This window comes from Clupea harengus, chromosome 18 (genome assembly GCF_900700415.2).
Source record: "Clupea harengus chromosome 18, Ch_v2.0.2, whole genome shotgun sequence".
Lineage (NCBI taxonomy): Eukaryota > Metazoa > Chordata > Actinopteri > Clupeiformes > Clupeidae > Clupea > Clupea harengus.
The window spans coordinates 590,174-602,954 of record NC_045169.1 but is presented as its reverse complement, the minus strand read 5'-3'; the positions used below and the strand labels follow the sequence as shown (position 1 = coordinate 602,954).

General features: G+C 42.7%; 1 pseudogene; it reads left to right on the top strand.

Annotated features, from left to right (window-relative positions):
- The first annotated feature begins 8,736 nt into the window (after positions 1–8,736).
- Positions 8,737–10,119, top strand: LOC116224725 (annotated as a pseudogene).
- Positions 10,120–12,781: the final 2,662 nt, after the last annotated feature.

Sequence of the window (12,781 nt, the reverse complement as noted above, 5' to 3'; positions counted from 1 at the left end):
GGAGAGATTATGGCATTAGAGTATTGACCTGTTGTTATTTCACATCTTTAATTAAAATGTTCACTCTAACACAGGATCCTCTTCCATCTTTTCCACAACCAAATGCTGCAAGATCAGGGTATATGACACGAAGAACTTATAAAACATACGCAAAGGAAGCCGTATGTTTGCCTTGGTCGTCAGAATCAACATTCTGCATACCAAGAGGAGACACCAGCACCAAATTAGCTGGAGCTGGCCTCATTGGGAAAATATCATTTTCATCTGAGTGGTCTGAAATACAATTGAAAGGAGAAATAACAGCCATCTTCAGAGCCACATTTGGATTGTCAGAGAACCAGTCATTTCCATTTGAATCCTTATGATCATCAAGGGATGTACAAAATTGATAAAAACCAAAGGTCACAAACAGTTTCCCATAGGGGAGGAAAAAAAGTTGCGTCCTTATGTTCAAACATAAGGCCTGCCGAGGTAAACATAATGTTTGTGTCTTGAAGTGTTACGTATAATTAGTATTCTTTTTAATATATTTTTTTCATGCATGACACATCATAAATATTACACCATAATATATATCATATTACAGTTATTCTCAAATAAATCCAAATGATAATAATAAAATAGCCCTGATCTGATATCACTTGGTCTTGGGTAATGGTAAACAACCCTCTTTCTGCTCAGGAGGAATGTACAGAAATGTTCGATGACAGTGACTTTGAAGACCCAGCAAGGAGAGGTTGGTAAATGTTTTTGTGCATGACATTACAGTAAAGGAAGACTTGAAGTGTTTTTGTCATTCAGTGAGTCAGGGGGGGGGGGCATTGTCTACATCCCTGAGGGAAACTCAGGGAAGACATCAGCAGGCAGCCCAGAGCTCAGTCAGAGTGTGGAAGATAAGGGCAGACAAGAAGGCTGTCCTTAATCACTTTGCAGATTTTGTGTGAGAGGATTGGCTGTTGTCGGAAGTGTCCAACCAATAGCACAAGGAATTTAAACCAGCAATAAGGAGTTGTGTTTCAAAACTAGCAAGCTAACTACCTAAAAGGTATGCAAAAAACCTTGTAAACACCACCAACAGCCCAGTTGACACTGATATAAGCTTGCCAACACACTAACTGGTGTCTTTTGGCAGTATGGCTGGCAATGACATGCGTGTGAAAGCTATAACAAAAATAACTGGAATTCTCAAACCACATGCTGAGAAGGTGGTCACCCAGATCAATCTATATCAGCCAGGCTAATATGTGGACTGGGGAGTGTTGTGCTCCTGCATCTCCCACCACACACCTGCGATAAGCCGCTGGACTCTGGGTTTCTTCTGCTCTTTGAAGGCAGAGTTTGCCACGGTGGCTGGCAATCTCTGCCATTTCAAAAATTCTTATGTTGTAAATAGAACTGAATTTGCCTAAGTTTTCCGCCACCCATACCAGCGGCTTATAGACCGGGGTGTTGTGGTAGAGGGGGCACAGGAAACTGGTGGAGGTTCGTTCGAGCCAGGCGCCAATAGCTACGTTCTGTGTGACCCCGACCCCCTCGCACCCTCCATCCACCTCCGTGGTGGCTAGCACAAGTTCTAGTTCTACACCGCGACAGGCATCACAGTCAACTATACTGTGCGGGTCGACGCCAACGCTCCAGGCAGTAGTGTTGTGGACCCTGAAGACCATATCCCAACACCACTCCTACACCTCCAATGAGGGTATCACCGACCTTTTTTAAAATAATGTTCCCTGACTCTGACATTGCGGCAACTTTCTCGTGTGGGAGCAACAAGACCGCGTATATTACAAAGTTCGGTCTCGCCCCTTTCATCACCAAGGAGCTTACCGAACAGGTCAACCAGGCTGCAGGTTTTGTACCAATGCTGGATGAAAGCCTCAACAAAACCACCAAAACCAAACAGCTGGACATCCATCTGCGCTACTGGGCCGGTGAGCGCGTTCGATTGAGGCACTTTGGTTCACAGTTCATGGGTAGGGTGACCAGACGTCCGGATTTATGCCATACAGTCCGGATTTTCAATGCCCTGTCCGGCGCAGCATCAAGCCGGACGCGTATTTGTCCTCCTTTTTGGAGTTGCACTGGGCCTGAAGAGCCCTGCTCTAGAATATTTTGCTGGAACTCAGTCTAACAAATGATTGGCTAAAAGCGGTGTCAAATAAATATCTGATAGGCTTAAGTTAGGTTCTAACCCTATATCATTGGTTAAAAACGTAAACAAGGCTTCATGTGCTGGCTACGTCATATCTACGCTGCTGGCTACATTGACAGAAAGTTAACACATAGAAGAAAACATGCCAAAACGTCAGACGTCGTTCAACCTAGAATGGACAAAAGCAGTCGAGACTCCTTTCATGGCTTCTGCACTCTCTGTCGCTGTGATTTTGACATAAGCAGTCAGGGTAAAGCTGCTATTGAAAGACATGCGGGAACAGAGAAGCATAAAAATAGCAGATGTGCCGCGGGTATCTCTTCGCTAAATTTTTTTTTCGAGAAGGTACGTTGCCGTTGGATAACAAAAAGGTTTACCATGCTGTAAAGTAAAGTACCGCGGTGTAGACTGCGGCGTGAAGGTGGACCGAGAGATATTTTGTGATTCGCCCATAGCTAAGGTGATGATGTGTGGCCGAACTAAAGCCCAGGCTTTGTGTGCGAATGTCCTAGCGCCCTACTCTGTAGCCTACAGGTACATACAGATTACATCAAAGCAAACAATTTGCCGTTTTCAGTGGCAACCGACGCATCAAACAAAGGTACGACCAAGTGTTTCCCAATTGTACTGAGATATTTGTACTTTGAGGAAGGTGTACAACATGCCCTGTTGGATTTTTACAGTGACAGCAACGGCACTTCAGAGGCTATAACTAACCAGCTGCTGGCTAAACTGGAGATGTCTGGTCTAGATGTGAAATACATGTCTGCATATGCATTCGTTCAGATTCATCTAGATGTCAAATACATGTCTGCATATGCATTCATTCAGATTCATCTAGATGTCAAATACATGTCTGCATATGCATGCATTCAGATTAATTTGTCTGTTTATTATTTATGTGACCTGTGATTTAATTTGTACATTTTAAGTCCACAAATGTTATGCTTTGTGGCATTCAGCACATTAAAAAATGAATCTCAGTGGTCAGTTTTTGAACACCACAATGTATTGAATAAATACAAATACTGTGAACAAATACTTCATGACTCTTCAAGAATATTGTTTCCTATTCTGTTACACATACATCATGTATCAATCACACAAAGTTGTATTGTATTTTTGGTGTTATGGATATGGTCACCCCATGCCAAGGGGGTGGACCTTCTAAGTAATTTTAAGATAAGTAGCTGCAGCTAAAATTTCTGAAGAATACTTGATACAAGTTAATTCAAAATATAACCTAAGGATAAAACAGGGATGTTTAAAATGAAAGTCCTTATAGGAAGAGCATACCCGTGGCACAGTGAGGCTATGCACAAGAGATTAGCTAAGCTACTTTATGAAATGGTAAACACAGGACTGTATAAGTATTATCATGTTAGCATGGAGGGGAGAGGAGAAAGATAGCTAACGAACAGAGCCTGCGAAACTGTGTAGTTTCTAGGTGAATGTTTAAATGAATTTGTCCAAAGTAATGTATAATAGCCAAATAGTAACTTTTGCTATAATTGTTATGGAAAAGCATGTTCCCTGGCAGAGTTTACACCAGTATAAGATCGCGTGTGTGTGTGTGTGTGTGTGTGGGCTGTCAAGTAGCAAGTTCAGTTGCAGTGCAGCGCTAATATAGCAGATTAGCTTGTGAAAATAATGATACATGTTGCGGCTGTCACTCATGCTCTGATTTATGTATTTATTAATTTATTGTACCTGATTCATTTATATCAGCCAGTTAAATCACGATCCTCACATATCAGAGGCTAGTTGGCGCTTGTTTCGAGTTCTATTTTAACTTATTAGCAGCTAGCTAGCTACTATGTGTTCTCAATGGATGTTCTGTTAAAGTGTTAGCAGCAAGCTAACAATAATGGTCGAGAGCTTCAGTTCAATATTCTGTTTGCCCTGACAGTGTTCACCGAGTCGATGAAGACATATAAAAGTCGTGTGAACACCTTTACAACACACATACAATATTTCCCAGTAACAGACTCCCGAGACCCCGCTATCTTGTTTTGATTTTTTTGATTACTCCCGCCCTTCTGCACAACGTCGGCAGAGCGCTTTTTATAGCCTGTACCTTAGCACCACCCTGTGGCATAAACAGTTACATACCAAGTATTGCATTGCAACTTGTTCAATGCAATATTCCCCCTCCAAAGCATGCTACAAAAAAGTGATTACAGAGCATATGATATTTTATGACAGAATACATGATATAATGCATAGGTGTTTGAATTCTGTTTCTGATATTTTTTTGTAGGAGTGTTTACGTGACCTTGATTGGAGGTCAACGTCAATTGGCGTTTTCTTGAGATGCTGCAGGCAGAGCCTGTCGAACAGTTTGGGGGTACCCAGTTGGGTTCCATGGCAATGTTCCGAAAGCCCATTATAGTCTGGGGGTACCCGGTTGGTTGTAGTGGGGAGTTGTGGACTACACACTCTACATAATGCTGTCAAATGTGGATTCACTGAGTGGCATATGGAGAAGTTCTTGAGAGCTCTGCATACTATTTTTCACAAAGTCCCAGCAAGAAGAGAGGATTTTTGCAATCTTAAAAAACCTTTGCCTTTTTGTGGTCACAGCTGGATCGAGAACCTCCCAGTAGTGTGTCTTACAGCAACCCAGAATATTGCCCAGCGCAGTCATAGGGAGTCTTCTGACTCAGAAAACAAGGGGCAATTTCCTTGAGATTTTAGAACTCGTAAGCAAACATGACCAGTTAGGAAGGACAATATTACAAGATCAAGCCAAGAATGCCAAATACACCAGCAGCCTCATTCAAAATGAAATGATAAGCATTTTAGCAGGGATGGTCAGGGATGAGATTATTAAAGAGGTCAAAGAAAGTGAAAAATGTTCTGTCATAGTAGATGAAACCAAAGATGTAAAAAAAAAAATTCTTAGGTACTTTTATCACGGCATGGTGCACGAGAGCTTTTTAGAGTTTCAGGAAGCAGAAAGGCTGGATGCTGCAGGTTTAACAGAAAAAAATCATAGACGGTCTAGAGAGGCATGGCTTGAATTACAAAGAAAACTTAGTCGGGCAAGGCTATGATGGAGCAGCCGTTATGAGCGGGAAACACTCAGGTGTACAGGCTAGAATAAGGGATGTAGCCAGTCATGCGTTTTATGTACACTGCAGTGCACACTGTTTAAACCTAGTGATAGTGGACAGTGTGAAATCTGTATCTGAGGCAGGAACGTTTTTTTTTCTTTGTTGGAACGTCTGTGTGTATTTATGTCAGGCTTGTATGTTCATGATAAATGGCTGAAGGTGCAACAAGAGATGTTTAAAGGTGCTGGACCAAGGGAGCTTCAGCGTCTTAGTGATACAAGATGGGCGTGCAGGTATGTAGCTTGTCGGAATGTGATGGATAGGTTGCCTGCTATTGTGTGTGTCCTTGAAGACATTTCACATGAAGACAACCCAAATAGAGCTGTGGATCTATCAGATCTTAATTTTATTGGATGTCTTGTAGTCTTCAGAAAGATTTGAGATGAATCTACATTTTTGTCAGACATGCTCCAGTCAACAAAAGTTGACCTAACAAAAGCCGTTGAGTTGGCAGAAACACTCCAACAGACTCTCAGAGAATATCGTAGTGAGTCCTCTTTTGAGACTGTCTGGGGTGAAATACTCAACATATGTGAAAGTAACAGCATCCCTGTAACATTGCCCCAGCGTACGCCAACATTTTCATGGCAGTCTGGGAGGAAGAGGCTTTGGCAAGCTGCCCTAAACGACTATTACACTATTTTAGATATCTGCATGATATCTGGGGCATTTGGACACACAATAAACAGGATTTTTTGGAGTTTGCGGAGATTCTCAATCATCATCATGAATCCATTGAACTTAAATACCTATTGGATGGAACAACTAAAATTCCCTCCTGCAAAACAATGGTTGGCTACAACACCACCAGGTTATTTCAGCCCAAAGGAGAAATAAAAACGTAGGCAATTATCTGGTCCGTGCTCCAATGAGGATGACTCAGAAGGCAAACCAAATGGGTTTGTGATTCACAACACCACACATGGTTTCCGACACAACGGGGCATTGGTCCCAATACAAAAAAATGTATTTATTTAATATGGTGCAACAAATGCCAATTAAAATATGACGGCGAAAGGGGTTACCCCATTACCACATGGATGACGCAACATCGTTACAACATAAAAAACAACAAAAGACCAGCTGATAGAGGTAGCGGCTATCTTTGAAATTGAGTTGAGTAGCAGTGAAAAATGTCTAAAACACACCGTAAAATCCATCCTACTGCCCTATCTGGTGGAGAAGGGAGTCTTGCCACCGGTGGATATGAGAGAGACGATTCGCTTGAAGGAGCTTGCGGCAAGAGTTGCATTTGAGAGAACATTTTTCAACTTTTCGAGGCAACGCATGCGTCAGCCAATCAAATTGCCTTTCATGCAAATACGACAGCACAGGCGCTAGCCAATCAGATTGCGTTTATGCTCACGTCTAAAGAGCGCGAAGCCCAAAAATAAAAGATGGCGGACCAAACTCTGTAGATGGTCGTATTTGTACCTACAAGTTTTTTTTTGCTTAGATTTTTTTTTAAAGTTACAGAGAAATAGACACTGTACAATGTAAAAATCCCATTATTGTAACTGAAAAATACGTCAGAGGATTTGCGAGGTGTCTGAGCCAGCTATCTAATGTTAGCATGCTACTACCCACAAGGTAAACAGCTTGCTAGCGGCGTGATTGACAGGTCAACAAACCAATCTCACTATAAACGTCTCCGTTATTAACACAACCCCATGCGCCAGACTCCTCATCCGTCAACCGTTGGATCAACGCAATCGTAGCTGTTGGTGTTCGGAAATCTTTGTCAATTCCGGGAGTCACGTTTATTCTGGGTAACGATATCGGTGGTGGTAATGTTTGGACTAGAGCTAGTTCTGAAGTGTTTCCCCAGGTTGTGCGCAGCAGGGGGAAAACTCCTCGGAGGGTAAGGAGCGCTCAGTCTCTCGTGAGCCTGACTCGTTCTTTTTGTGAGTTATCCAATTCCTCCTTTGTCACTCTTAAAGAAGTCTATGACTCTGAAGCCGTCAACCGGTGTTCGTCTTATTAGGCCTGACGGGCACGTTGAGAGACAGGGTGTCCGTGAGAAGCGGATGCTGAAGGAAAGACCTGCGGTGGTGGGCCAGTCATTTGATCTCGTCATTGGTGCTATTGTTGGTCCACTTGTGCAAATAATGTGTGTTACTACTCTGGTAGTTACTCTGGCACTGTTGGTTTGTACTCCTGTGATGGCTATGCCTGACTTTTCAAAGCTTTTCTTTCTCGCAGTTGACACGAGTAATCAAGGTGCGGGCGCTGTCCTTTTAAAGTTAGGTGCTGAGGAGATCCAACACCCTGTTTGCTTCTTGCTGCAGACCCTCCAGGATTTTGCGATGTTGCGATCGCACCAATTCACGCAAATTCAACGATTCCCCGCAAATTCAGCGCGACATTGCAATTTTAACACATCACCGCAACTTTTCCGCAAATTTGACAAATCATTGTAGTCTCCCACAACTTCTCCCTTCCGCTACACCAAAGGCGGAAATTCTGCCCTGCGGACACGGTGCAGACACTAGCAGTTTTAATCCGTTGTAAACAATGAGAATGGTGTAGCCAGACATGGAAATTGAACGCAGCCCATGTCCGCACTGAAGATTCAGAAATAGATCTGGCTTCAAATTTTTTTTAATAATTTTCCACAAAGTGTGCGTGGCCCTTTTTACATAGAGTCTGGTAATAAATCTATGAAATGTAATAATTATTTATTTTGCTGTGAATAATGAAGGAAGCAAACCCTCAAGGGCTGTTGCCATGGAGATTTAACATTACTTTCAGATTGAAGATAAGGTAGCAGCTAGTGTAGAAGAATAGATTACTTGAAATGGTAAGACTTTAAATTAATATATGAAATTGAACAACATAAAAACCTATACGGATAAAATAAATCAACAAGGATAGCAAAACAGATAGATAAGCATAGAATGAGAACGGCAGAAACGCAGGCAGGACGTCAGACGACGAAACAGATCACAGTGACAGGCTGGTTTTTTTCCGTTTTATGTGAAGGCTGAGATATTCATAAAATTTTATTCAGTGTTACTTGTGGTCCTTTTGTAATACCAACAGGTGCACTTCGTTGTGGATAAGTAAATCCTATGTACTGTTCCCGCTACGTGTTTAGCATAACATAGCATAACTAGCTAACACCTGTTGCCATTCCCACGAGACGAACATTTGAATGATGTCGAAGTAAAAGTCCTATACTATGTTTCCATAACAACAATACAAGCAATATACATTTTCGGACCTAAATAAGCAGAGGGCAGACAGCCTATTTTGCTACATTTTTGTAGTCCTGGGCCCTGTTCGTCGTAGCTCGCTAAGCGATTTAGCGAGCTAATTTTCAGGCTAAGATAAAAAACGCCCCTCTTTTTGGTTCGTGGAAGCAACTTTCGATAAATCACCATAGTAACATATCAATTAGCACTAACCTGCTCCAGCTCAGGCTAACTTAAGTGTAGCTGGATAAGCTTGCCACACCCCCGGAAAAAAACATGGCAGCTCCCTTTTTGAGAGACCCAGTTGACCAAGGAGCTATTCTAGTTCGATTAGCTTTCCATACCAATAGAGTTCTTCGCGATCGCCAAGATCCTTTTTTTCACACGAATGAGTTCTTGTTTGAGCGATATCGATTCAGCCGACAAGGACTAATTTATTTGCAAGACCTTCTCGGGCCGTACATTGCAAATGTCACACGCCGCAGCAGAGCTTTAACTGTGCTTCAGACTCTCACACACACACACACACAAACACACACACACACAAACACGCCGCAGCAGAGCTTTAACTGTGCTTCAGACTCTCTGCATAGCGTTGAGGTTTTTTGCGTCAGGTACATTTTTAAACCGTATAGGCGATGCAGAAAACATTGGCAAAGCTGCAGCATGCGTTGCTGTAAGAAAAGTGTAAATGGCGCTTAACCAGCTGATGAATCAATTCATCATATTCCCTGGCCATGTCCCAGTCAATTTTATGCAATTGCAGGTAATTGAGTGATTCGATATTTTACCATTTCATGAAAATGCATTCCTCTCACTATTCATTACGGAGCTTATCATTATGCAGAGTTTCCTAATGTCATTGGCGCAGTGGACTGCACCCATATCCGCCTGAAAAGGCCCTCTGGGCCAAACGAGGCAGATTTTGTGAATAGAAAGGGCTTTCACAGCCTTAATGTACAAGTACTTATGACATAATTTTCCTCAAATTACATTGCTATAAAAACAATAATTTGTCTTTGACAATAGAAATGGACCTTGCAATTGCCTGCTGTAGGCTACCGTACTGTACAATACCCTTCACTTGACTGCAGTTCATCTTAGATGATCTGTGACTCCACCTGCCTCATTACCAATGTTGAGGCCAAGTGGCCGGGCTCTGTCCACGACTCCCGGATATTCCGAGACACTATGCCACAGCTTCGAGCAAGGTATAGCAAATCTCATGTCATTCAGAAATGGATTATTTTATGTAGAGGTGATCCAACATTGTTCATATCATATACTAGGTAACTATGATGGGCTCCTAATTGGAGACAGGGGTTACGCCTGCAGGCCCTGGTTCATGACCCCCTATCCCGAGCCGGCCCCAGAAGTGCGGTTCAACGGTGCTCTCGCTAGAACGGGGGCACGGATCGAGATGACCTTCGGCCTACTTAAGGGCAGATTTCATTGTCTGCTGGGGCTGAGGGTGGAACCGGACAGGGCCTGTGCGATTACGGTTGTATGTGCAGTGCTCCACAATGTGGCCACACTCAGGAGGGAGAGGGTCCCAGTGATCGTGGCCCATCCTGAGGACGATGTGGAACCTATCCATTGTGATGATCGGTCCGGACCGGCTGCAAGGGACAGAATTGCCCAGCATCATTTCAGATAGCTGTCCAGATGACTTTGGGTAATGTTGGACTCATTTCATGTTTTTCTCTTTATGTTTGCATGTTTCATTTATATGGTTAATGGGTATATGGTTTGCCACCCTCTTTGCTTTTAAGTTACCCATTAATAGTCCATCCTCAGCCATCATCGAGTCCATCCCAACTCATCAAACACCGTCTGGTTGGCTGCCTCCGCTGTGGGCTAGACGGTCTCCACGCTCTCGACCACGCTACTATTAAGTGGCTGGAGGACGCAGACATCCCAGTCTGAATTGTGAAAGACAAAAAATGAAACGAACGACGACGACGATCTTCTTGCTTCCTCCACTTCCCTACCATTGATTCATTAATGTTGAATTCTCTCACAGCTGCTCTATTCCCATGTTCTACTGTGTGACTTGATAGCCTTGAGTTTGAAGTCCGCGTCGTAAGCGTGTCTCTTGACAGGTGCCATTTTGGGGTCCTTATACACATACACTGTAATATGGTGAAGCACAGTATGTATTACTCCGCGACGCTCCTGACTACGGTAGCCGTAATAATGACAGAGCGCCGTGTACCAGACAAAATCGCTTCGAGGTCAGTAGGCACAACCAGATTTAATCCATATATAAGGCGCACTGTCGTTTTTGGAGAAAATGAAAGGCTTTTAAGTGTGCCTTATAGTCCGGAAAATACGGTAGTTACAATTCATGGCAAAGCTCACAAATACTTTAGCCAAAGCTTTGCTTTACAGGGTTAGACTTACATTCAGCTGCTGTTTAAGCAATTTAACCTCCACATCAAGCTTCATTGAGCTCAAGTGGAGGTTATGAATTTTGGCACGCAAATAGCGCTTATATAGCGTGCGCACATCTTCATTGTCAGTCTGGAAAAAAAGACAAGAAAACCATTCATAACTTTGTTCAGTGTGCCAACTATACTCAGACCTCACCTCACAATGTGAGGGTATTTAATGAGAACTCACCTCCCCATCCCTAGTTCCCGAAGAGCGAGAGGGGCCAGGCTCCGGCGGATCAGGCCGTGGTCCAGCAGGATTTGCCTAAAGGAATGCATTGATGTAGTGAGTGCCAGGAGTGAGTGGGATAGGAGTATTAGTTAACACAACTTGCATTTACCAAATTGCTGGAGAAGGCGGACAGAGTGTCCTCATTGCCTAGACTGACCTCATCGTCTAGACCGACCTCCTGTTAGTGAATTAGGAATTATTAGGAACTGTGGAAAATCGCCTTCGGTTTTAAAAGACACACACAATGAACCTGTTTAGAATCATTACACAATGATGCAGTAATATCAACTTACAGCAGTGGGCTCCTCTCCCCCGACCAACACATTGGTAGGTGGCTGCAGGAGTGTGAGTGAACCTTCTACCACTGCAAAATGTGACGATGGTTAACCAAATGACTAATTATGAAGGAAACTCATAGAATGAAGTGCACCTACCTTGGACATAGGGATTCTCTCCTGCCACCACCTCTCCAGAGGAGCTGCCCCCAGCTATGCCCTGCATAATGGGCCTACCCCTGTTATTGGCCAGGGCCAGCTCCTCAGCAGGCGTTAGCTCGGGACCTCTGGGTCTTCGCCATATCTGCCCTTTTCTTGTTAGCTGAAACATTACCATGGCACATATTGTATTGACTCACCAGCCTGAATGATGTTCTTATGCTTCACTTTTACTTGCTCCCAAGTCCTTTTAGTGGCCGGGTTGCAACTACATGGGGGTTAAAAGCACTCATAATTATATGACAGTGTTATTAGTACACCATACCATATCATTATTGTTGAAAATGATTAAAGTGGACTCATGATACGAAGAGAGAATCTAACACAATTTCTTTTCACTGCTTCAATTGATTGAATTTCTGATTATGAATAATACATACATATATACTGTGATCCGCCCATACACAGATTTGCACACAAATATTCAAACTCCTACTTCTATATGGTCATCTACCCATACATGCATATACACATGTAATAGTACATGATATATAAGCGCTTTCAGTACATATATTTTCATAAGTGTCTATGAATTCGTATCAATTAGATACTCTTTGGCCTTGTTTTTATCTACTTATTCTGAAAGAGTCGAGATCATTATTTTCGCTAGCAAGATCTCATTCGATGATTCATTTATATTAAGCCTACTGCCAGCAGGCACATTTAAAGAAATGTGATCTGATTGATTGGGGTAATGAGGCACTTAAGATGAGCCTATACATTTCCCCAAAACTTACGCATTTAGCTTATCGGCAATTTTTTTGCCAAGCTGCCTGTCTTGCTCTGGCAGCGGTGGCGGTGTTTGACTTAGCCATGATAATATGCTTATTGTCTTCGTAGAGACTCATAGCTTGCACGGATGGCGAGAATATCACCGCTCTCTCTTTCGTCTTTTCCGCCATAATAACGTTAGAAAATCATGGTTTTGGTGATCGACCAGCCGTTGACGAACCGATATTTGCTGTTCTCAATCAGCTCGCTAATGTTAACGGGCTAAAAGGACAATTGATTAACTTAGCTTCAACCCTTACGACGAACGGCCCCTGGTAATCTTTTGTTTGGCATGTTGGTAAGGTTATTTAGAGGACCATTTGTCAATGGTTTTGTTCTTTAAAGAATGTTTGTTTATTAATTATTTATTTTTCAACAAATAACTTAATT